We start from the raw sequence: 27,912 nt of genomic DNA, 5'->3' as shown, positions 1-27,912 counted from the left end.
TAAATAAGCCAAAGAGAGCTAACCTCTTATGTCTTAGAAAGCAGTTGGAGCAAACTTTGATGGGAAGACAACCATCCAAAGGACGTGAGCTTCAGATACAAGTATATAACTAGTCAATTAAAATTTTCTCTGAACCTGAGTATATTCTATCAGTTGTAATTTCTCCAGGTCAATCTACAACCCTATCAAAAGCAGCGAAACAAAATCAACAGCAGTAATAAAAAAAGAAGAAGAAGAAAATGATACCCTAGATCTTTCAAGCATATGTGGATTTTCAAACAAGGCACATCGGATGCTTAAGTTAACCAGGACCTCACTAATCAACCAGCAAAATGGTAGTGGGTTTGTGATGGTACGTTAATTATACTTGCCAAAGGGTGATTATGTAATTTCTGAGAAAGTAGAGTCTTGCTCTATAAAAGTTACTTGCCATTAATGTGCAAACCACTATCTTTACATTCTGTGTTTTATTTTGTTTTCAAACCAGACAGCTTCTGCTAGCATTTAATTTTAGTTTTAAAGCAATTCATTTCATAACATGTACTTAGTTTAAATCCAACCAATACTTTAGAGCACCTACTATGTACGGAGCGCAAAATTAGTTACTGCTGAAGAGTACAATGATGAATTGTATCAGAAGCCGGAATACAGAAAATTTGCCTTTTTAAAATGAATCCATTTGATTCCTATTTATAATTATTGTACCAGTACACAGAAATAGATAAACTGGTACTTTTATATTATTAGATCATAGGGTGTGTTTTTCTACTTTTCCTTTTTTAGCATTCCTAACAACTATATTTAGGGAATAAAGTAATCAATCTACCACAAAAACATGTAATTAGCTAATATATTGTTCATCTCAATTCCCAGAATTTCAAAAACTAGATAATGTCACCGGATAAAAATCTAAGCATGTATTTAATTTAAACAGTTCCAGAATCCCTAGAAAGTGAAGAAATGTTGGCCTTCATTTTGGAAAACTTCTCAATTCATTCCAGATCACTCTTTTATAATTGGAATTTTAGCAGAAGCAGATCCAGATTTTGTGGGACCAGAAGCCTACACGATTTAGGGGCTCTTGTCTAAGAAGAGAAGGCAAAATCAGTTCCAGGCCCTTCAAAGGGGCCCATGCAATGGACGAGCCCTAAAGCTTCAGCTTCATTAGCTTCTGAGCAAATCCATCTCGGCTTTGCAGCCGTCAGTAACAAGCTTTCATTAATGACGTGATGTAAAACAGAGCAACAAGTATCTGAAACTTAAGTTGGGGCGGAAATAGATTTCTCTGAAATGTAATTATAGGAGCTATGTGGACTTCTGTGAAAATGAACTCCTAAAGGCACCCCCCAGAAACCTACTCTAACATTACCATGCATGGCATCAGGAGGAGGCTCAAGGTTAATCACTCATTTCCCTTTCCAATCTGTCTCAATTACTGTTATGGGATGCTTCAATTAGTCATTCCCATTCTCCCCAGGGATAGGGGGAGATTGCAGATAACTCACCCCAAATAGACTTACACAATTTGAATCCCTCCACCCTGCTAAAGAAAAATCTTCACTAGAGAAAAGCAAGATTTGCTATCATCCACTCTGTATTTTGTCAAGGCCACTCTCTCATCAGACAAAAAGAAGCCATAAGTCTTCTGGGATTGCAAGGCCTTCTTTTCCCTTCCCCTGAAGGAGCAAGTTCTGTTTCTACCACACACTCAGCCCAAGATAGCCCTAGGCAATTGTTCTTAAAACTACCCTTGGAAGGCCCTTTCCAGAAGCTAGCCCCTGAGACAGACAACCATGTTATCAATCACGAAGACAGCATTTATACTTTTATTCTACTCCTGTTCTCTACGTGTCACAAGACTGCTTAGCCCTAGACTCTAAAATCTGCAAGAAGAGATATTCAATGACTCTTTAAGAAGCATGTGTGGTATCAGTAGTTTACAGAAGACTACAAAGAAAATAATGATTGCTAAATCTATGAAGAGTAATGCCTCTCATCATAGAGAAGGCATCAATCTCTAAATTCATGGGCTAAGAAAAAATTCTAACCCAACAAAAGGCTTGGTTGCAAAAGTCGTGTTTTTGACCCTTGCAAAAAAAAAAAAAAAAATTCAAGTAGTCTAGGTACTACTATGATATGGAGATTACACACATTGTGCTACGACAGCAATAGTGTAAGGTAACATCGACGAACGGACAAAGATTTCTAGTCATGTTGGTATTTCGGTAATTGTTTATTCCTCACAGAAGAACTACATTTGCTCATGGACTGTGTGACGTGGTCTATTTCTGATCAGTCATTTCCTCCTGTGTTTGCTATCACTGCACTTTGTGCTCATTGCACTTACATCACAATGCAGTTGCAGTTCTCAGGACTATTTCACCCAATAGACTATAAAGCCCTGGGGGCTGGAAAGGTGGGCGCAGTGGGGCTGTTTTCATTTCTGTGTCGTTAGGGATGAGTAGAATGCTGATATATAGTAGGCACTCAATGAGTGGATTTACTGAAGAAGAGTCAGGGAATGGATAATATTAAATGGTGAGATTTATATATTTTAAAAATTGACTGAATTGTGCTCTTCAATTAAATGGGAATGGCAGGAAGCCTAATAATAGTCTAGGAGTGAACATAGCATATTGAAAAATTTTTAAAAAGCTACTATAATAAAAGCCGTACAAAAGACGCTCTCAATGGAACCAAGCAGGGCTAAGCTTGAAGTGATTCTTAATATATAGTAACATCTCCTTCCAGAAAAACATTGTAGAACCCAGAGATGAAACATATTCCAGGGGCACCTGGGTGGCTCAGTTGGTTAGGTGTCCGACTCTTGGTTTCGGTTCAGGTCATGATCTCACAGTTCATGAGTTTGAGCCCCACATTGGGCTCTGTGCTGACAGTGCGGAGCCTGCTTGGGATTCTCGCTCTCTCTTCCCACCCTGCCCCTCCCCTGCTCGCTCTCTCTTTCTCTCTCTCAAAATAAATAAACTTTAAAAAATATTCCATATGTATTTAAAATTATATAATTTATTTCAAATTTCTTATAAGATTGTCATCTTATTTCTTGACTTTCCTTTCATAATGTTTGTACTTTTGCACATAAGAAAAACACAAAACTCAGTCTTGACTTATGAAACTCTCCTCTATTATAAGCCCAAAACATTTCAAGATATAATTACAGACATACTATGATAGGAATAAGATACAATAAAATAGGCAAAGAGGGAAAGGTTAGGACCGGAGGTCCCTGGGTGGGGAACAAAAACACATATTTCGGAACAATGCTGAGAGACTTTGACCACGGCAAAGCCCCTCAGGAATAAGGTGCTTCTTAAGAATGTAACAGACGCCACCTACTCCCCTTCAGGTTCCCCTCAGGAATTTGACAAAATACTTAACTAAAATAAGTAAACCATAAACCTTACATTATATGAGGGAGAGTATGACCATAGTCTGACTCCTCACACAATGGAATTGACCTAATCAGGAACAGCCAACCCAGGCATCTAGAGTTATCAAGCCAAAAAGGGTGGGGCCTGAGAAGGAACTAGGAGGAAGGGAAGGGTAAGTCGACCAGAACCTTATAGAACAGTCCCTCGCCTATAGTTGTGGGCACTCACTTTCAAATGCCTCTTCTCTGTAAAGAGAGCTTTTATACCATTCTTATTTTCTTACTTTCTACTCCAGTAAACTTTTGTCTGCTGCTCATTTTATTATGTGTCCATCTCTTTATTCTTCAAAGCAGTGAGACAATGAATCCTGGGTGTTGAGGTAAACAAATCCTGCAATAATACCCAAGAGATTATTACAAGTTTGATTCCAGACCACTGCAAGAGAGCAAAAATCACAATAAAGGGAGTCAAATGATTGTTTTTGTTTCCCCATGCATATAAAAATTATATTTACAATGTCCCGTGGCTTATTAAGTAGGCAATAGCATTATGTCTAAAAAACAAAACAAACCAAAAAAACCAAAACTGTATGTACCTCAAATTAAAAATGCTTTACTGCTAAAAAATGCTAACCATAATCATTTTCTGGTGGAGGGTCTTTACTCGATGTTGATGGCTGCTGACAGCTCAGGGGTTGGGGGAGATCAGGGTGGCTGTGGCAATTTCTTAAAATAAGACAACAATGAAGTTTGCTGCACTGAGGACTCTTCCTTTCCTGAATGACTTCTGGGCAGCATGAGATGCTGTTTGATAGCATTTTACCCACAGGAGAACTTCTTTCAAAATTGGGAGTCTGTCTTCTCAAACTCTATCGCTGCTTTACAAACCAATTTTATGTAATATTCACAATCCTTGGTTTTCATTTCAACAATCTTCACAGCATCTTCACAGAATATATTCCATCTCAAGAAACCACTTTCTTTGCTCATCATTAAGAAGCAACTTCTCATCCGTTCAGGTTTGATCATGAGATTGCAGCAATTCAGTCCCACCTTCAAGCTCCACTTGTAATTCTAGTTCTCTGGCCATTTTTACCATATTGTCAGATACTTTCTTCACTGAAGTCTTGAACCCCTCATGAGGGTTGGAATCAACTCTTTGCCAGCTCCTGTTTATGTTATTTTGACCTCTTCCCATGAATCACAAATGTTCTTGTTGGAATCTAGAATGGTGAATCCTTTCCAGAAAGTTTTGAATTTACTTTGCCCAAATCCATGAAGGAAATCACTATCTATGGCAGCTATAGCCTTATGAAATATATTTCTTAAATAATAAGACCTGAGAATCGAAAGGACTCCTTGACACACAGGCTGCAGAATTGCTACTGTGTTAACAGGAATGAAAACAACATTCATCTCTTTGTCCATCTCCATCAGAGCTCTTGGGTGACTAGGTGTATTGTCAGTGAGCAGTCATATTTTGAAAGGAATCCTTTTTTTGAGCAGTAGGTCTCAGCGGCGGGCTTAAAACTTTCAGTAAACCATGTCGGAAAGAGATGTGCCATCATCCAGGCTTTGTTGTTACATTTATAGAGCACGGGCAAAGCAGGTTTAGCATAAATCTTAAGGGACCTAGGATTTTCAGAATGATAAGCATTGGTTTCAACTTAAAGTCATCATGTGCACTAGCCCCTAACAAAAGAGTCAGGCTGTCCTTTGAAGCTCTGAAGCCAGGCATTGACTTCTCCTCTCTAGCTATGGAAGTCCTAGATGGCATCTTCTTCCCGTACAAGGCTGCTTCATTTACGATGAAAATCTGTTGGCTTGTGTAGCCACCTTCATGAATTATCTCAGCTGGACCTTCTGGAGAACTTGCTGCAGCTTCTCCATCAGCACTTGCTGCCTCACCTTGCCCTTTGATGTCATGGAGATGGCTTCTTTCCTCAAACCTCATGAACCAACCTTTGCTAGCTTCACACTTTTCTTCTGCAGCTTCCCCGCCTCTCTCAGCCCTCACAGAATTGAGGAGAGTTAGGCTTTGGCTTAAGGGAATGTTGTGGCCAGTTTGGTCTTCTATCCAGAGCATTCAAACTTTCTCCCTATCAGCAATGAGGTTGTTTCACTTTCTTATCATTCATGTAGTCACTGGAGTAGCGCTTTTCATCTCCTTCAAGAACGTTTCCTTTGCACTCACAACTTGGCTAACTGTTTGGCAAAAGAGGCCTAATTTATTGGCCTATCCTGACTTTCAACATGCCTTCCTCACTAAGTTTAATCATTTCTACCTTTTGATTTTTTTAAATTTTTAAATGTTTATTTATTTTTTAGAGAGAGACACAGCACAAGCAGGGGAGGGGCAGAGAGAGAGGGAGCCACAGAATCCGAAGCAGATTCTAGGCAATGAGCTGTAAGCACAGAGCCCAACGTAGGGCTCGAACCCATGAGCCATGAGATCATGACCTGAGTGCAATTCAGAGGCTGAACCGACTGAGCCACCCAGGCACCCCCTCTAGCTTTTAATTTGAAGTGAGAGATGTATGACTCTTCCTTTTACTTGAACACTTATAGGCCATTATAGCATTATTAATTGGTCTAACCTGAATATTGTCGTGTCTCAGGGGACAGGGAGGCCCAAGGAGAGCAGAGAGATGGGGGAATGGCCAGTCAGTGGCACAGTCAGAACGCACACAACATTTATCAGTTAAGTTCACCACCTTACATGGGTGCAGTTCATGGCACCTGAATACAATCACCATAGTTATATCAAAGATCACTAATCATAGATCACCACAACAAATACAATAACAACGAAAAAGGGTGAAATATTGTGAGAATTACTAAAATGCAACACAGAGACACAGAGTGAGCAAATGCTGTTGCAAGAATGGTGCAATAGAATGCCTGTCGCAGGGTTGTCACACACCTTCACTTTGCAAAAAACACAGTATCTGTGAAGTGTAATAGGTGAAGCACAATAAAATGAGTCAGACCTTTATATTAATTAGCATTGGGAGAAGGCAAAGAGGAGGATTAAATATCATAAATGTTGGTGAAGCTTTCCTTGCCACCTTCTAACCTCCTCCTGGCACCACCTCCCTCTTGCCCAGCTTCCGCAGTTTCTTTCTGCACGCGGGCCTCCAAAACCACTGAATGTTCCCTCCGTCTCTTTCTCTGCTCTGCTCTGCTCCATCATCACATAAGTGAGCATTTTTTTATTGCTTCAGCGACCACTTCAGAGTGTGCTTACAGTCATGAATTCAGAGGATAATGGGAGGCAACTAGACAAGATTAATTGGTTCAAGCTGATTCTAGGAGACTGAGTATTTCTCTAATAATAATAGTAAATACTTCACATAATGATCATTTGGATGCAAGTATTGCACCAAGTGCTTTGTATAAAACAATCAACTATTTCTCTCAGCTCCCTATAAGATCGGTTCCATTATTGTCCCCTCTTTTGGTCAAGAAACCTGAGGCTAAGAACGGCTAACAACGGACTGCCACTGTCACTGAGATTCAATCTCAGTTTAGCTTTGGAATCTGTGCTCTTTATGAATAATGATGATGATACTAATGACATCAGCAAAGTCAGAATACTAACAGTTAGGAGCACTTATCAGGGGCTAGGCATGTTCTAAGTACTCTACAGATATTCCTTCACTTATTTAAGAAACAACACTAGACTAGAAGCCAAAAAGACCAGGATTCTACTCCAAATCCTGGTACTGATTAACTGCAAAACTTGGAGGAAGTCACTTCTACCAATCTGGATCTCAATTTCCACAGATATACATTGAAGGTATTGTACCAGACGATCCCTCAAGTCTAACATATTTATAGTCTTCCCACTCAGAATAAGCCAACGGAAGAGGCCCTTGAGATGAACACAGGGGTACTAGAATAAAAGTATATTCTTGCTGTCAAAAACTGTATATATTAAGTCAAACAATATCAGTGATTGGGACCAGTAAAGATTTCACATGGCATTCAAAACTGTTTGGTGGATTAACACAGAATACAAAATAAAATTTGGTAATTACAATGGGCTGAATTATGCACTCCCACCCCAAATTCATACATTGAAGTGCTAACTCACACCGTGACAGTGTGTGGTGATAGGGCCTTTTGGACCTAATGAAGGTTAAATGAGGTCATAAGGGTAGGGCTCTAAACAATAGGGCTGGTGTCTTATAAGAAGAGGAAGAGACACCAGAGATTTCAATATCTCTCTCTCCACCATGTGAGAACACAGCAAGAAGATGGCCCTACAAAGGCCAGAAATAGTTACTTTGCCAGGAAGTGAATTGGCCCGAACCTTGATCTTGGACTTCTTAGCCACGGCAAGAAATAAATTTCTGTTGTTTAAGCCACCTAGTCTATGGTATTTTGTTAATGGCAGCCCAAACAAAGACAGTAATTAAAGGGAAAAAAAAAATAAATCCTAGATTAAAAAAAATCCTAGCTCTAAAGGAAAACACTGCTAAATTTAATTGCACATTGAAAAAAAACTTTATATGACAAAAACAATTATACAATCAAAAGGTAAGTAACTGGGAAAATATTTGCAAAATATTTGCAAAATGTAACAGAAATAGATTATTACTATATGAATAACATATAAAATCAATGTAAAAGAGTAATGGGAATTTTCGTAAAAAGATAACATATTCACACCCTTAGAGCCTTGTCCAGTTCCTTGAGAGAGATAGCTAATGATTAATTGAACCAAATACATAAATTAACGTAATTTTAGTTTTATTAGTTTTTTTAAAGCATACAACTTACATAAATATAGGGGTTTAGACAACAATAGGTTGATTTTTTAGAATTATTATAGAATTTTATAGAAATATAAAATCAGAATATTATATTAAAAACAAAAAAGGTATGTAAAAGCCAGTGAACATTTTAAAAATTACTCAACCTCACCTGTAATTGACAATAAATAAGAAATGCTACAATAAATACTTGATAAATATATATCTAAGTAAGATTATATTTCTCTTAATAAATTTATAAGTTGGTAATGTCTAATGTTGGTGAGGAAGAAAAAACAGTAGAGCCTTTTAAGAGTAAAGTTATTTATCAAAATTAAAAATATAAAAACTTACGGCGCAGCTGTTCTACTTCTAGGAACCGATGCTACCAATATGCTCCCAAAACAAACATCAAGATAAATAAACACTAATGTTCATGACTACTTGTTTATAACAGTAAAAAACTAAATACAACCTTATAGGCTCATTTATGGAGGATGAATTCAATCCTTTTGCTATATCTTGTCAATAGACTCTTAAGCAGATGTTAACATAGAATAAAGGAAGATTGCACTGAGTTAAAGAAAAAAAAGCAAGGTGCAGACTTTTATATGACATATTACCATTGGTGTGAATTTTTAAAAGCATACATGTACGCATGGGCATACACACACACACACATACACACACACACACACACACACACACTATACTGGTATCATCATATTTTTCTGGTAGCAAACATGAGAAAGTTAGCAATGGCTTTCCATAAGGAGATATGGGAGGGGGGTACTTTCATTTACTGTTTTGTTTTTGTGTGTGTGCCCATAATATATATTTATGAATATAATTCTGAAAAACAGAGCATTTAAAAAGGCTTTAAATTATGGGTCTACCTTCAATTTCTATGACTCAGTGACTCTTCCTTGAAAAGACTGAGTATTCAACAATCAGTATGGCAAACACCTCAATTAAGCCAATATTCCTTCCTTTCCATAGCAAATATAATTTTCTTTAGCAATTTCTCTTTTACAAACAAACCACACTGAGTTTGTCCTAAGCTCTGCTCTTTTCTCCATGTTCTCTTAAATGCAACCAGCTGCCAAACCCAGCTAATACTCTTCCATTCATGCTGTCAGGACCCTAGCTCAGGTATTCATGATCATTTATTAGGCAATAGTAATAGTGGAAGGAGATGTTGTTACTGAGCTCTTCTATGTGGCAGGCACTTCACATATTCTGCTTTCAAATCCCTACAACAATCACAGAAGGTTAGTATTAACATCTCTTTTATCTGGATACCTACAATATGATTACACCTAAAAAATGGTGTAATCAGGTGATGAAAAGTAGTGTCTCATTACTTGAAATTGAATTCCTCTTAACACCTAAAAGGCTGAACATATTTTTATTCATTTACTGGCCATTATAGTCTCTTGCAGCATTTCCTGCCATATGTTTTGCCTATTCTTAGGCTAAATGGTTTGTCCCTTGCTTACTGATTTTAGTAGTTTTTCATGTATTTTAATCTCTTTCCCTCAACTTTTTAAAAAATAATTTCAAACCTATATTAAAATTGCCAATAGTATAATGAACATCTATATATTCTTCACCTATATTCATCAGTTACCAATTGCTAACATTTTGCCATCTCGCTTTTAACCCTCCACTCCTAAACTCTCTGTCTCACTGGTGGATTTCACAACATTGTGACACTTCTCATCTAAATGCTTTAGCATGGATTCTGTGCCTCTTCATCATTTCTGCTAGGCTGGCCCTTCATAGATCCTTTCTCTAGCCTAATGAACTCCCACAACTTCCTGTATCATATATTTACTGTTTCTTTTCCTTGGAATGTATTTCTGCATTTTCCATATATCCAAACCTTATCCATCCTTCAAGGCACAACTCAGATGTCCCTCGATCCATGAACCCTTCCCTTTTTTTTTTAAAGTGTAATTTTTTTTTAATGTTTATTTATTTTTGAGACAGAGAGAGACAGAGCATGAATGGGGGAGGGGCGGAGAGAGAGGGAGACACAGAAGCCGAAGCAGGCTCCAGGCTCTGAGCTGTCAGCACAGAGCCCGACGCGGGGCTCAAACTCATGGACCGTGAGATCATGACCTGAGCCGAAGTCGGACGCTTAACCGACTGAGCCACCCAGGCGCCCCAACCCTTCCCTTTTTAATTTTCCTTCTGTTGCCTGTGCCAGTTTTATATCACTTATTTCTTTCTTCTTGGCACCACAGTTATTTGTGCATATGTCTCACATCCCTAATAGTCACAAGCATGTAAGGACAGGAAGTGTGTCCAATAGTAACTTACATTTTCCACAGATCTTAGCAGAGCAACTTACAAATAGGAGATACTCAATAAACAACTGCAAAACCAAACAGCAAAATCACTGAATAAATTTATGTTTGTGAGAAAATCAGAGGGAAATTAAGATTCTATTTCCAACACTTTCAACAATTCATTGTGATTTTCTATAAGTCACTTAACTCTAGCAGTGAAAATATGGATTATAAAACAATAGCTCTTTAATTTTTTTCAAGTCCAGGCACTTCATATATGCCATTCACTGTGTCATTTAATCCTCCTAACAGTCTTGTGAGGTAGACATTATTACCAAATTACAAGAGGAAATGGAAGTAGAGAGAGATCAAGTAACATGTCTGTGCAGGTGGGGTATTGGTCTATGATTTTTGTCATCCTTATCTTTTTATTGTTTGTATTGCTCACTTGACCTGTAGTAGGTGTTCAATAAATGTTTGTGAAATGACTTGTTTAAAATTAGGTGCAAGCAGATGCCTACTTAGAGATATATGAATTCAATGAGTAATACTATTTAGCCAAAAACAAAAACAAACAAAAAAAAAAACAACCAAAACAGATAAATAACTCATACTTGATACCAGATAATTAAAGAAAAGCTGGTATTTTCTGTTATACACAAAAAGTCACAATAATCTTTGGAACTCTATCCTAGGTTGATTTAGCTTTTAACTTCTTGATTTATCATGAACAGCAGCAATACTTAGAGAGGTACGTGCTTAAAACATGGAGAATTAAGGGGCTTTTTCTTTGGGGGGGGGTTCTGGTGAGGAGCTAGGTGACTTTAACTTTTATAATTGTTTTTGTAATTGGCAATTCCACCAAAATCCATCAGATGGGTATCTGTGAGTTCTCTATTAAACATTTTATGTTACCTTGGAAAAAGTGCACATCAAGAGTCCAGTGTCAGGGCCCTTTGTTATCAAACAGGGGATCTGGCTCCCAGCTCTCACAGGTCTGAGACTCACTGGCTCAAATACAACCTTTCTGTCTGAACAAAGCTGTGAGACCTAAAATAACTGGGCTATAATTTCAGTTGTTTTAAAGTCTGACTCCAAAGTAACTGATAGGCTTTGATCTTTAAACAGAAAAAGAAAAAAAAAGTGCATAAGCAATTTTCATCAAATTTTGTTTCCCTGAATTATACATTCTCCCAAACACCTTTGTGTTTAGTTTTAAACACATACTCTTAATGAAATCTATTAACTCATTTAAAAACAGTAAGCAGTATCAAGAAACATAGTAGACCAACACTCCCAGAGAGAACTTCAGTCTCTTTGGTCCAGCTTCAGTGTCTCCACGGCCAAAGTCAGAGGATCAGCTTCTAATATAACATTGGAAGAAAAGAATATAATATGACTGTTACATAGATATATAGATATGAACTCCAAATTGGAATTAGGAGGCCTGATAGGCTGACCTCCTGGCTATGAGACACTGAGCACATCACTTACCCAGCCTCTATGAGCCTCAGAGTCCTTAGCTATAAAATGTAGATGACCATTTCTCCACAGGCAACTGCTAGGATTTGTGATATAATGGAGATAAAAGCACTCAGCAGTTACCTAGCTTAACAAATGCTCAATAAATGTTAATAAATGCAGCCTATGGGGTCTCAAATCATATTTTTTTAGGGATTATGATAATGAAAAGTGTAATAGTATATGACACCATTAAAGTTTGAGTGTTTGAGCTTTAGTCTTTTAACGGTAAAATTTGTTGAAGACATCCTAGATTCTGCTATTTGAAGGAATATTTTTACTCATATACCTTATCCAGAAAAATCAATCAACAAACATGTGTGTTTATTGAATGAGTAAATGAATACATGGGTGAAAAAAAAAGGTTTTTGGGTTATAAGCATACCTGCTCACAAAAAACCTTACTGAAACTGACAAAAAGCCATCACAGTGTTTTATGATTCCAATTACTGATAGTATTGCTAATGCTAATAATTACTAAGGACTTCAAGTTTGCTAGGCATCAGTAAGTTGTGGGAAAAGGATACAGAGTACGTGAAAGATAGTTATTTAAATTAGAATCCTAGATCTGGGAAGGTTCTCAGCAGCAGAAGTCATGAAAACATGAACCATTTTCCCTTCTACTTTATCAGATTACTTGTAAGTTATTTAAATTTACTGGGTTTAAATGTGCCTGCATTTCAAGTACTTTTTGCTTTTAATTATAACTTTAGAGTTAGCAGACATAAATACAGAAAATTCAAAATGCAAAAATTGAAAGTAAATGGTTGTAAATATACAGAATATAAAAGCAAGAGGAGCTTTGGGAGAAACTAATGCTCAGAGCAACTTGAAAAGGAAAAAGAAATAAATTAACAAATCTTGACCCATTTTCTTTAAGGAGAGAGATCCTGAAGCTGAAAAGGGGTGCTATCATCCTGCTAGTTAAATGTTGACACGTAGTATGATTGAAATGTCTAATTGTTTATAAAAATGTAACAAAATGTGTCATCTTCACTCATAAGGAAAATTTCTGCTTTACTCATAAAAGGACATGTAGACCATATAAACTCAAGCCCTTAGAATAAGTAATTATCTCTATTTTTTATCTTTATTACAATTGTCATATACATATTAATATAAAGTATACCAGAGCTTTTAAGTGTTGGCCCATCAAACTTGAACATGGCAAATGTGTGAAGAGGAAAATAATGTTAGGTACCCATTTGTGACTGTGCAAATCAATGTCTCCAAGAAGAACAGTCTGGACTATGGGTTATTCTTGTTACCAAAAAGAAAAATGGCCTGTGTCTGTGTGACCAAGGGGGAAAAAAAAAGCGTAAAGTAAAAACACTGCTAAAAGCAAACAGAATTCTTGAACTCTTTGACCTATTCTGAGTTGAGAAATAAAGTATACCTTACGCCCTTGGTTCGTAGTCCACTCAAATATTTGGGGCTATGGAGCTGTGTTCCACTGAGTAGCTGGTCAGTTGTTAGGGACTGAGCCACACAAAAGGCACATGAGGTCGTCTCTTCTAAGAGTCAATGCATCTTCTGTAAGGTCCCCAAACATCCCTAACTCTCATCAGTAATTGTCATTAAAAGCTCTCATTATGTGAAGTAAGTGTAATTATAGCATCTTGCCCTCACAGGGTGTACAGCAGTGAGAAGGCTGGAAGGGTTCATAAATTAATGCCAATTCACTCTCCCTCTATCTACCGTGCAATCTGCTGTGAGAGAGAAAAACCGTATTTATACACATTAAGGCAAAAGCCCAATGGCCCCTACAAAATTAACCTAAACACTAACTGTGGTTATTTGAGGGACTCCCCATTTCATTATGTGTCTCAGAAATAAAAGAGATAAAGTTTGCTGCCATCAATAACACTGAACATATCTGCTGAATCCCGCAGATTCCAAAACATTAATAATTCAAAATCTTGTGGGAATTTTGTCATGGTGGAGATACGACTTGTCTGCAAACAGAGCTCAGGGGATGCTCAGTATGATCTATTCTTGTATATATGCACAACTGCTGCATTCATCATGACACAGAGGAGAACACAGCATTCGCCTGTATCTCTGCAACTGAAATTTTGGGATGTATATTATAAAGTTGTTATGTATAACACAATAATTCCCAATCTCACATGAAGAGTAATCATCCTGATGTGTCATAACTTACAGATTAAAGGGATTGGTAAATATATTTTCTCTCCCTCATCTCTTAAACATTTATGCCATAATTCAAAAAAGCATTGAGACTGAATGATCATATTCAGAAAATAAGTTGGGCTCTCTCCTTATTGGATGACAGAATGTGTGTGTGTGTACATATACATACGTGTGTATATTTATACTGACATATTTGTATATATATGTGTATACACACACACACACTCTGTGTTTTTATATTTTTGTATATATGTACATACACATATACACACTCACATATCCATGATCCCCAGATTTACTTAAAAACTAGAAATTGACAATGTCAATTACATCACTGACTGCTGTTCTGAGACCAACACCTAAGAAGATGACACTAGCAAAAATACCCACCAATATTATTCCCCAAAAGGTCCCTTTAGAGACTAGCCAGACCCTTAATTCTTGATAAAAGATTTTGAACTGCTCTCAATACTAAGGCCAGAACAATCTTTCTAAAACTCAAATCTAATCATGTCATTTCCCTGTGGAAATTCTTCCTATTGCCCTTAGAATAAAACCCTAAATCCTCTTTAACAAGGCCCAGGAGACCCTGTGTGATCTAGCTACCCCAGCCTACCTCAGCCTCATCTCAAGCCATTTTCCACTTCATTTTCTGAGCTCCAGGCACAATGGCTTTCTTTCAGTTCTTTGAAAACATCATGGGCAATCCTGCCTCAGGGCCTTTGAACATGGTGTTTTCTCTTATGTAATGTTCTCCATTTAGCAAATTCCTACCATTGTTCAGATCTCAGCTTAAAAGCCAAATGCTCAGAGAAGGCTTCCCTTACCCCTCCAAAGACTAATAGGTAGTAATTACTAAATGTTCCTGTGTAATAGGCATTGCACCCAACTTTTTACATGCATTTTTTTTTCATTTATTTTCACAACAACCCCATGAAGTTAGTATTACTATCCCTATTTACATATGTGAAGATGGGTCCCAGGCAGATGAATATATGGAAGATCACACAACTTTAAAAAGGTGGAAGAGGAATTCACTGAGATGGTCCCTCTGATACATTCTCTCTTCACATATATACTCTTAGGTAACATCATATAATTAGTTGCTTAATGTTTGCTTCCCACAGTAGAACGTAACCTTTATAAATGTTGAAAGTGTATCCACCTCGTTCACTAAGATATAGTGCTGGTGCTGGGAACACAGAGGTCAACAAACATCGGATCCTGTTGAATGAGTAAGTGCATGACACAGAGTCATTTCTAACACAAAGAAAAGAAAGGCTAATTAAAAACACTCACCGTAAGTCATTACCTATCCAATTCAAGGATAGGTAAAGCTGAGATAAGCGTAAATTATTCAGAACTATATGCAGTCCAATGAAGTCATAGTAAATATCATCTGAATGGGAAATGCATGCAGTGTGTTTTTAGGGAAAGGCAACGCTGTGTGCACATCTAACTCTATACTGGAGCCTACCCATAAGACCAATTACTCAGAGCACTTTTTGAAAATGCAGTTCTTTATAGATTTCAGAGTACGCTTGATAGCTCTCAACTCCAAAGCATAAACACATTTAAAATCACAATGAAAAATGATGGATAATTAAAGTAAAATTGCTTTGGGGCACCTGGGTGGCTCAGTCGGTTAAGTGCCTTGACTCTTGATTTCCGCTCAGGTCATAATCTCATGGGTTTGTGAGAATGAGATCCATGCTATCAACTCAGTGCCTACTTGGAATTCTCTCTCTCCCTTTCTCTCTCTCTCTCTCTCTCTCTCTCTCTCTCTCTCTGCCCCCGTCCCACTTGCACACATGCTCTTTCTCTCTCAAAAGAAACTAAAAAAAAAAAAAAAAAAGGTAAAATTGTTTCACTCATCGATCTATCTCAAGGAATGCAGCTAATCCTTGCATCTAAACAGTATTATTCCATATATTGGGAAATCTCATCAGAATGATTGCAAGTTTTCTTGAACCTAATATGTACAACCAATTCCACTGACTCTGGGGACTGATCAAGGTCAGCCCTAGATTTCAAATTTTCAAAATCCATGGTTACATCATGAATAAAAACCTGATTTAAGTATTTATTTCAACATTCTACCTCATTAACTTTTTCATTTACCAGTGCTACAACTGATTAACAAAATAAACAGGTCCTGTTTTATATTCTTCTTTTCTACCTTTCTATAACAAAGTAGTTAATGAGTATTGACATGGCTAAATATGAGGCAGCTTACCATAAAAATTTTTTTCAATGAGCACAAATATTATACTTTAAATTATAAACTATAAAGGCCAATTATACTAGATAAGCACTGATGAGTACACCAAGACAAAAGTGTGTAACTTTACCTTTAGCAATATACGTATTTAGACAGCCTACAGAGCCCACCATGTACAAATACAATAGCTATGAACAAATGGACAAATGAAAATGTGGAGGACCTGGAGAAGATTCAAAGACATCATCCTTCCAAGTCCCTTTTCTTACCCATAGGATCACATTCCTCCATACTCCTATTCACATGACTACAAAATGAATAATCTATATTTTTCAAAAGCCATGCCTTATTAGATGTACATGAACTTTGTTCAGCTATCAGAAATGTTTAAAGGGAATATTGGTCTCTGATCAACAGTTCTACTTCTTCTATGGAGTCTTACCTGATCAACTTTATCTCCCCCCCTCCCTAAATCACTGAGCTCTCACTCCTTGCTACCATGTCACCTGTTCCTCACATGCATGCTTGTTAAAGCACACAATTTCTACTACCTTGTATTTAAAGCACAGTTTCTACTACCTTATATTTCATATATTTATGTGTTCATATCTCTCTTTTTAAAGTAGAAGCTCATTCAGGGTAGGTTTTTCATGTGATTCAATTTTGCACCCTCCTGTCCTGTCACAGCACTTATCATAATGGATGCACATAATAGATAGAACAATTCACAAATAAATGAATATGGCTGTCTGTGAGTGATCTGCTGTCAGGTGCCAATACGTATTTGATCCCAACAATATTAACATCAGACATGCTCTTTAGTGCTAACATGTAATAACTTAAGTGAAAAACCAGAAACAACTAGTGTATGTGTATTGCACAGCATGAATATCTTACTAAAAGAGGGTTTCTACTTTGGTTGTTTAATATTTCAATGTACTTTCTATCCACTGAAGTCCCCCCAACCCTATACTTGTAGATAATTAAATATGTCATTCATTTTTCTTTGCTCAATTTAGACTTTATAGAACTTAACATTCATAAAAATCAGTAAGATATCCTTATAAAAGTAAGCCACTTTGGCCCTTGAATTCAAGACACTGATCATTCTTCTTTTTGCTACACATCATGGATTGTTTGCATTATAGGTCAACCTACAGAGTTTTTTCTCTCCACATACTTCCAATATTAATTATTCCTTCTCTCTGGCCCAGAGCTACTAGTCAACATGTTGCATAAGCCTGTCTATCTGAAGAGAACAATAAGGTAACTAAACTCTGATATCATTTGATATTTTGTTTCCCACCTTAATCACCCTTATTAGTCTAATTTCTTGACCACAAAGAGAAATCATGATATTAACTTTTAAATGAGGCGATAACTAATTAAGCCAAAGTAACTCAAAAGGTTTAGAATATTCAAAGAAACAAAGATACTGATAGAAACACCCATATCAATGGAACGAGCATATTTAAATAAAAATTTTCCCTCCAATGATGGACATTTTACCAAAAATAAAATACGTTATTTCATGCATTATGTTTTGAAAGTCAAAAGCTCATGAAAGTAGAAAAGGTTGATAGTTTCAGATTACATTACTCTAAATAAAGAAGGAATTGTTGCTGACATCATCTTAAATATATTGCATATTGACATGTTTTTAAAGGAATTATAGTTGTGTGGCACAAGTCAAAATCAAATTTAGTTCAATCAGCTGCAGCATATTTTTAAAAAATAAAAATATATTAGGGATACAAATATATGAAAAGGCCTTTATCAACCTTGCTTTTTATATGCCAAATTTTTAAATCCCTACTTATTTGCAAGCAAAAAACATGTACATTGGTGAAACTGTGGGGTTATATATTTATAAAAAGATTAATTTCACACACAAAAAAATTCCTGACCACAGCTTCCTCAAAAGTTCACTGAGAAAAAGGCAGGTAGGGACCTGTTTCTTTAGAATTCAGTACAAAATGTTTAAACCCATACAAGGAAAAGTCACTAAGATTTAAACATAAATAACAAAGGAAAAATGAGAAAAAGAAATAAGAGAATTAAGTCAAACACTCTGTAAACTGAATTCAGACTCTAAGGTTTTACAGGCCATTAATCTAATATCTGCAAAATTAGATTTTCAAATTCCATAATATTTGATTTCTTTTCTAAAACTGGTTTACCCTTAATCCCAGAAGTTTTTCTTTCAAAGATAAACTACAATTCTAAGTGAGATTTCTATTCAACCAGGAGCTCTATTGTTGATTTTTTAAGTATTTATGAATCATATTTATGATTTTACCCTCCCTAAACATTACTTTTGACTTTAATAAATTTTAGACTTGTGTAAGAACTAAAAGATGGTTTAATGTGGATTAAATAATATTCATTTAAAAACAGGGCCACTTGTATACTATTTGTCAGCTAAAATAATGTCAGAAAAGTTTTTAGACAACTGGGAATTGCTTCCAAGTCAACAACTACAAAGCAACACTGAAGCCATCTAGGAATTTCAGTGTAAGATAGATCTCCTTTTGAAATACAACCCTGAAAATATATAAAATTGATCACAGGTAACTTTCTGTCTTTGCTCTAGGATTACAACCTTTAGCTGGAAAACACCATGACTATGTTCCAACCTGAAGTACTAAAGAATCTGCACAGCACAACAGCCTAGGAAATTTAGCTATTGGACAGCTTGATTGCTCCTTCACACCCCGCTTAATAGAGCTTCTCATTAAGTCACAAAAATGAGATCATTCAGCAAAAGTCCTTCAGTATGGCCCGTCCACTCATGCTAAAGTGGTGTTGAAACAGAAGTCCGTGGGTTTGAGAGCAAATAAAAGATCTCAGCAGGACATGGAAGGATGTAGTCCTTGTAGGGTAAGTAGATCTGGGGTAGCATCAAAACAGGAGAGCAGTAGAAACACCTTTAAGAATTCTCTGGAGTATAATTTAACAATACAAAATAAAAGTGGAAACTAAAGATGGAAGAAAACCTGGATAAAGCAATAACTAAAGAAGTTCCTTCTGGGCAGAGACTCTGGGGACCAGAGTTGAAGCACAGTTAGCTCTTCAGGCAGTGCAGATGCATATAATGTCACAAGTGTTCACAGTGTTATTGATAAAGTATTGGTATTTTCTGCAACATCATATAGCAGAACACAATAACTCCTAGGATCACCTTGAGATTTCTGGAAGTATGTGAGTATGTGCATACATGAGCCAATACCTACAAATGAGTACCTCTTCTGCTGGACCTTCAATTAAAAAAAAAAATTCTATTCTGTACTGGAAAAAAAATAGACAAATCTCTTTATATAAGTCAGCATCCTTGTATTTAATTTGATATATATTTTGACAATGAAACAGCAATTAGGATATAAGGAAGAGCCACATGAAAAAAGGTTGTCCAACTAGACTAATGCCACTTTGGACAAATCTGCCACCATGACTGTTCTGTGACCTGAAATCTTCTTGAGCACAGCCTCTCCCTGCCCTCCCCCTACTTCTTTCCTTTGGCTTATACCATACCCTTGGGGCATAAAGTCATTGATCTGCCCTGGATATATGACTATGACATACACCTATTCTTAAAGATCTTCTCTGGAGTGGTCTCTCAGCATGTATTCCCAGCCTCTAGGGCTATAAAACAGGTCTTAAGGGAGGTGGGGATGTGAAGACCTACTCCTTTTGTGCCCACCCAAGACAGGTTGCTATCCATAAATCCCCTTAATAAACCATTTCTCATCAAGCTGGACTTGTTGGCCTTTTTCTTTGGTCTTATGGCTCCTTTGGCCTTTGGAGGTCATTTTCCATATACCTTCCTTTCATGGAACAAAGGTAATAGTTATATATACTTACACACACACACACACACACACACACACATATGCACAATGAATGTGTGGCATCCATTTATAACTTACATATTTGATTTCTTTCTGTTTAAAGTATAGTAAAAGAAGAAGTACCAAAAAGGTTTTTTATCACAAAAGAAGTCAAAGAAGACAAATTAAGATCAAGAAAACCAGAAACTCCAAAGGAGAATCTATACAAAATTAGACTGTAACAATAGTGGAACATTTGTTATAAGAAAAGTAGACAAGCCTTGGACCAGTGATCAGGAAGCCCTTTAATTTGATATAATAAGAAACAGCTTTATGGACCACAGTGTGCTAGAATTACTCTTTTTCAGGAAAGAATCTCTGGGTGATGTCAAAAGACAAGAAGGATGAAATATGGCTTTGTAAAGGCTGTTTAGAGATGGGAACACAGACAAGTCCATCCTGAAGAAAGAGAAAAGACAGAGAAAAAACAGCCAGGCTGGGAAAAGCAAAACCTTGCATGCAAATATGTATCATACACTGCTAACTTATAAGACTCACAAATCCCCAGGCTTTTTGTTCTATCCTGAGTCCTGCCTGGAAAATGGTTTATTTATTCTATAGCTATTTAAACTGGCACAGGCTGGGTGCCAGACACAATATAGGTATCAGGGACATTAGAATGAAAAAGACAGGCAAGGTCTCTCCTCTCTTAGAGCTTACACTCTAGTGCAATTGACACACAACAGACAAATTAACAAGATGACTTCTGATAATGATAATGGCTTTGAAGAAATAAAAAAAGTTGATGTGTTAGAAAGTACTGGGGAGGTACTTATGAAAGGCCACCGGGGAGATGCCTTTTCAGCTGACACCTGAGGGACAAGAAAGAGCCAATCCAGTGAAGACCAGAAGAAAGAATGTTCTAGAAAGAGGGATGGCTAGTGGAAAGGCCCTGAGCCGGGGGGAATGGCTTGGTGTGTTTGAGGAGAGACTCTGTGTTGCTGGAGTGTGCTAAGTATGTGGTATGTATTAGGTGGGGCCAAGGAGGAAGGCAAGGGTAGTTACTAAGACTTTACTGGTTGGGATAAGGAGTCTATAAATTCTCTCTGATGGGCAACAGAAGACACCAGAGGTTTTAAATATTTATTTATTTTTGCAAGAGAGAGAGAGAGAGAGAGAGAGAGAGAGAAAGAGAGAGAGAGACAGAATCTGAAGCAGATTCCAGGCTCTGAGCTGTCAGCACAGAGCCTGACATGGGGCTTGAACTCACAAACCAGGAGATCACGACCTGAGCCGAAGTCTGATGCTTAACCGACTGAGCCGCCCAGGTGCCCCAGGAGACACCAGAGGTTTTAAAACTAGGGAAGAGTTGGGGCACCTGTGTAGCTCAATCAGTTAAGTGTCTGACTCCTGGTTTCGATTCAGATCATGATCTCATGTTTCATGAGTTCAAGCCCCGCATCGGGCTCTGCACTGACAGTGTGTAGCCAGCTTGGGATTCTCTGTCTCCCTCTCTCTGCCCCTCCCCTGCTTGCTCTCTATCTCTCTCTCTCAAAATAAATAAACATTAAAAAAAATAAAAAAAAAAAAACTAGGGAAGAGTTGGGAGAGAGTATGGTGACATAAAATGAGGTTTATATGCTAAAAAGATTACTTTAGCCGTTATGTGAAGTCAGAATTTTAGAGAGATCAGAGTAGAAGCAGGTGAGACTGATTAGGGAATCATTACAGGGCAAGAGTTGATGATATCTGGTATTTGGGTAGTAACAGTGAAGATGAAAAGAAGTTGATGAGCTCGAGATATATTTTGGGGTAGATCCAATAGGATTTACTGATAAGTTAGATATGGGGGTGGGGGGAAGAGACAGTGGAGAGAATTCCAGGAACACTCTTAAATTCACTTAATGAGTAGAGCCATTTACTGAAATGAGAAAGGCTGAAGGAGAAGCAACCTAAGGACGGGGAAGGAGATCAAGAATCAAGAATATTTTGCATGTGGTAAATCTAATAAATGTCCAAGATTAGACATCAAATAGGCCTTTTCATATGAGTCTGGCATTTAGGGGAAAAGTTAGACCTGAAGATATCAATTTGGTAGCAGTGCATTTTGATGTTACATAAAACCATGGAATTGGCTGAACTTTCCTGAGTTACTGTAGACAGAAAAAAGACCAGGACCCACCACCAAGCACTGAGACCTTCTAATAGTGAGAATTTAAAGCAGAGCAAAGAACCAACACAGGAAACTGAGAAGGAATGGTCGGTAAAGTAGATGGAAATCCTAGGAGAGGGAGATATCATGGAAATGAAGAGCAAAACATGTTTCAAAGAGGGTATACTCTGAAGGTATAGAACATTCTTATGTGTCTTTGAGTAAGACCAGAACAGAGAAACCACCACTGGCTTTGGCTAGATGGAGGTAACTGGTAACCTTGATAAAAACTGAGTTAAGTCCTTCGTAGAGTGCCAGGGAGTCTTGATTAGAGTAAATTGAGGGGGACAGTGCTATAAGGAGTGAAGATTGGGACAGCTGTTTTAAAACTCAGAGCTAATATCATTCTCAGTGGGGAGAAACTGAGAGCTTTTCCTCTATGGTCAGAAATAAGACAGGATGTCCAGTCTCACCACTTTTATTTAATATAGTACTGGAAGTCCTAACCACAGCAAGCAAACAACAAAAAAATAAATAAAAGGCATCCATGTTGACAAAGAAGTAAAATTTTCACTATTTGCAGATAAGATAATACTATATATAGAAGACTCGAACGACTCCACAAAAGACTGCTAGAACTAATACACAAATTCACTAAAGTCACAGGATACAAAATAACTTACAGAAATCTGTTACATTCTTATACCAATAATGAAGCAGCAGAAAGGCAAATTCAGGTATCAATCCCACTTACAACTGCACCAAAAACAATATGATACATAGGAATAAACCTAACCAAAGAGGTAAAAGACCTGTACTCCTAAAACTGTAAAACACTGACTATGACACAAAGAAATAGAAAGACATGCGAAGCTCATGGATTAGAAGAACAAATATTTTTAAAATGTCTATACTACCCAAAGCAATATACACATTTAATGCAATCCCTATCAAAATACAAACAGCATTTTTCACAGAGCTACAACAAATAATCCTAAAACTTGTATGGAACCCAAAAAGACCCCAAATAGCCAAAGCAACCTTGAAAAAGAAAAGCAAAGCTAGAGGCATCACAATTACGGACTTCAAGTTATATTACAAAGCTGTAGTGATCAAGACACTTTGATACTGGCACAAAAATAGATCAATGGAACAGAAAGAAAGCCCAGAAACGAACCCACAACTATATGTTCAATTAATCTTCAACAAAGCAGGAAAGAATGCGATGGAAAAAAGAATGTTTTCTTCAACAAATGGTATTGGGAAAACTGGACAGCACCATACAAAAGAATGAAACTAGACCACTTTCTTACACCATACACACACACCAAAAAAATTCAAAATGGATCAGAGACCTAACTGTGAAACCTGAAACCATAAGAATCCTAGAAGAGAACACAGGCAGTAACTTCTTTGACCTTGGCTATAGCAATTTCTTTCTAGATATGTCTCCTGAGACAAGGGCAACAAAAGCAAAAATAAACTCTTGGGACTACATCAGAATAAAAACCTTCTGCACAGCAAAGGAAACAATCAACAAAACTAAAAGGGGTAGTATCCAAAATCTATAAAGAACATATCAAACTGAACACCCAAAAAACAAATAATCTAATTGTAAGATGCACAGAAGACATGAATAGACATTTCTCAAAGAAAACATATAGATGGCTAACAGACTTATGAAAAGATACTCAACATCACTTGTTATCAAGGAAAATGCAAATCAAAACTACAATGAGATATCATTTCACACCTGTCAGAATGACTAAAATCAACAACACAAGACACACACACACACACACACACACACACACACACACACTCACAAAGAAACATTACTCAGACACAAAAAAGAATGAAATCTTGCCATTTGCAAGACATTCTTAACGTGTGCAACTCAGGCATTTGATAACTGTGTTTTTCACACAAATTCCTAGAAGGGGAACTGACCCACCAAGAACAGGCTGAGCAACACAGTACTTATTGCTGTGGAATCTGGAGTTAGAAATGTGCAAGTTTATATCTTGACTTCATCACTGAATAGCTGCTATCATCCTGGGGGAAAAAATCAAACTCTTTTTAGTTCTGGTTTCCTCATATAATTCAAGAGTAATAACACTTATTGAAAATAAAAAACACAATACATGCTAAGTGTTTAGCACAGCACCAAATCCATGGTTGCTTTGACAGATGCTATTATCTTTTTTTTTAAGTTCATTTATTTATTTTGAGAGAGAGAGAGAGTATGTGTGTGTGCGTGCCTGAGTGTGACTGGGGGTAGGGCAGAGAAAGGAGAGAGAGAATCCCAAGCAGGCTCCACACTGTCAGCACAGAGCCCAACGTGGGACCCAAACCCACGAATTGCAAGATCACAATCTGAGCTAAAATCAAGAGTCATACACTCAACCAACTGAGCCACCCACGTGCCCCAACAGATGCTATTATTATAGTTATTGTTCTCAGCATTTCCAGTTTAGATCCATATCGTGAGACTACCATCTACAAAGCTCATATCTATTTATAGACTCATCAACAGTGTATATTGCAAAGTCTTTCCATTCTCACCAATAAGTCAATCTTGTTAAACTTTACTAATTTCAGAGATGGAAAATGTTTAGTTTTATTTGCACGGATATGATCAACAATATAGTTACATATCTTTTCATAATTTTATTGCTCACCCACAGTTGTTCCTCTGTGAATGGCCAGTTTAAGATCTTGCTCATTTTTCCATTGATATACGTATTTACTTCCTTGTTAGCTGCAAGAGCTGTTTATTTGTTAAAGATCAAGGGGTGCCTGGGTGGCTCAGTCAGTTAAACGTCTGACTCTTGGTTTTGGCTCAGGTCATGAGAATCTCATGGTTTGTGAGTTCAGGCGCCACGTAGGGCTCTGTGCTTACAGCATGGAGCCTGCTTGGGATTCTCTCTCTCCCCGTCTCTGCCCCTCCCCTTTTGCATGCGTGCATTCTCTCTTACAATAAATGATAAACAAATAAAATATAATAAATAAACTGATAATAAAAAACTTTAAAAACTGAATAAAGATAAAAACATGCTTGTCTATATTTTGTTTCTTACAGCGAACTTCAGATATGAAAGCACTTCCTTTATAAAGGATGAATTCACTGTAAGAATAAACTGAAGATGTAGTCTTTACTGATATGTAATTTGGGTTATTACTAGTCTTCTTTCCCAGCTTCACATGAAAAAAGCATAGGGATTATCTTACCTTGCCCAAACAGTGCAAAATTCTGTTTCTAAAGGATGTCCCAGAACATGATAAAAAATAAGAGCCATGGCGTGGCATAATAATACAATTATTCAAGATCTCTTCAGCGTTTACAGCCAGATTTGCTATAATTTAGTTTCTCACTGTTTCTGAAATAAATTCACCAAAACTCTTTAAGATGACATTTCTGCCTCTGTTAAGTACCTCTACTTCTTGGTTTTCAAGAGTTCTAAGCATGCCCCTTCCTCTTTCTATTTCCAGTTCTACCATCTTGGTCCATGTGCACCTAACCTATGGCATTCATGACTTGATAGATTTCTACTTTACAGGCCAAAGAGTCCTCATCTTTCACTGTGTCCTCATATGTCAATTCCTCTTCTCTCCCTCCTACTCCTCTGATCATTTTATAATGATTTGGTAACCACAATAATGAAATTTACTGAGAAAACTAAATTTTGAGATGCTGCCATAACTAATGGAGTCAGAGAAATGATGAAAAGGGCTTTAATGAGGTTTGAAATATGGTTGGAATATTACAGATAGAAAATCAATTTAGAAAATGCTGTCAGCCTCATCCACAAGGGAAAAATTATTTAAACACACACATCTAAAGGACAGAAATAACTTTGAAGGCAATGAAGAACTGACAATTGTTTTACAATAGAGAAAGCTCATTCTTTCTTTATGTACCTATATCTACCTACCTATCTGTCTATCATCTATCATTATTTTGCTATGATTAAAAACCTAACTTGGTAAATATCTAAATACCATGGGTATTCAAATTCTGCAAAGACTAATAAATAATTAAGCATTTGACAATTGTAAGTAATTTACCCTTAATTTTAAGTAATCTTGGAGGTAGCAATACCGCTTACAAAAACACTGCGTAATTTTGGTCATCCCCTACAATCGATTTTATCTTCCTCAAGAAAAAAACCTAAATTCTGTGGGCTCAGGCCTGAGGAATATTTTGGATAAAAGCATACCTTTTCCATAAAGCCATTTATGCTACATACTGCACATATTGTAAAACCTTGTACATCAAAGACAAATTTGTGTTTAAACAGATTATCAGGTTATAGAACAATTAGAAGCCACAATTCTCTTAAAATAACTCTAATGAGACCTGAAAAACTGCTTCAAGTCTGTGTTATTTAAGCATTCGGCATATTCTCTGTTCTTAATCTTTGAAAATTAGATGAAAGCTATGGCCTTTCTCTCTAGAAAAATCCATATACAATTATAGAATACATTTTGAATATAAATTTTCAGAACTGACTAGGATCCCAAGCCTCCAGGCTAAGGACTACTCTAGAGCAAATATTGTTTTTAAGACTATCGCCAAATACCTAATATATGAACTACTCTCCCGTTTCTACCTTAGGCACTCCATCTATGTATTTTGGAGCATAGAAGAGTTAAAGTTTCACACCTTCATTCCATAAGCTCTTCAACCGTGTTTTGCAGAGCAAAGCCTTGGCAACCGCCTGGAACTCACTGCTGACGCAGCTCCTACCTGCTCTCCACTCTCTGCTATGGAGAGGAGCATCCTGACCGATTATACTGGAGACTGGAGACCTACTGATGTGCACCCTCAACAGTGTGACACATTAGAAGACAACTACAACTGATGTGCTTGGAGCCTGTTCCTAGGATTCTTCCTCACAAGCTGACTATGCAACTCTGGTCTCTCACATATAAACCTGATTCACTTAGGTGATGGGCCCTTTCCTGTCCCCCACTTTCCTTTTACCAACTACTGGGATAACCAATGTATGCAGAAGTCAGACTGCAGTGAGGCTGAAAGTACGCCTGGAAAAGGAAGTCAACTTTCCAGCTCCAAGCTTCTTTCACAGTATATAATAATCTCACTATTAAAAGGGGGGGGGGGGGGGGGGAGAAACAGTGACTTCTGAGAGTAACAGATTCACATGTATTCAAATCCAAATATAGCATATTCCAAGATCAAACATAATTTTTTGAAGCAAACAATTGGGTCAGATTCTATGAGATGCCTATCTAATAGCCATTCCCATCTTCTCATATGCTAATGAAATCATGTAACACTTCTTTCTTTGGGGCAACAATATGTCCAACTAGGATATGACTCATGGCTAGTCCACTAGTCATTTCCAACTAATGTGAGCCTTAAATACACCATAGATAGCCAAGATATTGACTTCCCCCTAACACTCAGGGCAGATGGGCAGGGCTTGGAGCAGCAAGAGCATTCTCTTCACTCCCAGGATGTATAAAAAATGTTACATTTCCTATGTGTGCCACAAAGGGAAGAACGTCAAGAAGCAAAGGAGAATTCTGTTCCCTTTGATAGATACTCAACCTGTCTCCTTTCCTTACAGCTAG

The 27,912-nt window shown here is 37.2% G+C and overlaps 1 protein-coding gene and 1 long non-coding RNA gene across 3 annotated transcripts in view; one reads left to right on the top strand and one right to left on the bottom strand.

Annotated features, from left to right (window-relative positions):
* Positions 1–27,912, bottom strand: part of SLC10A7 (solute carrier family 10 member 7) — a 249,557-nt gene that overhangs the window by 111,775 nt on the left and 109,870 nt on the right. The window lies entirely within an intron of this gene.
* On the top strand, positions 6,984–27,263 carry LOC113601729 (uncharacterized). Its single transcript, XR_008296086.1, has 2 exons — positions 6,984–7,187; positions 26,933–27,263. It is a non-coding gene; the product is annotated as an uncharacterized LOC113601729 (long non-coding RNA).

The sequence above is a fragment of the Acinonyx jubatus genome, chromosome B1, assembly GCF_027475565.1.
Source record: "Acinonyx jubatus isolate Ajub_Pintada_27869175 chromosome B1, VMU_Ajub_asm_v1.0, whole genome shotgun sequence".
NCBI lineage: Eukaryota > Metazoa > Chordata > Mammalia > Carnivora > Felidae > Acinonyx > Acinonyx jubatus.
The sequence above is the reverse complement of the archived record's forward strand: the minus strand, read 5'-3'. Positions and strand labels throughout refer to the sequence as shown.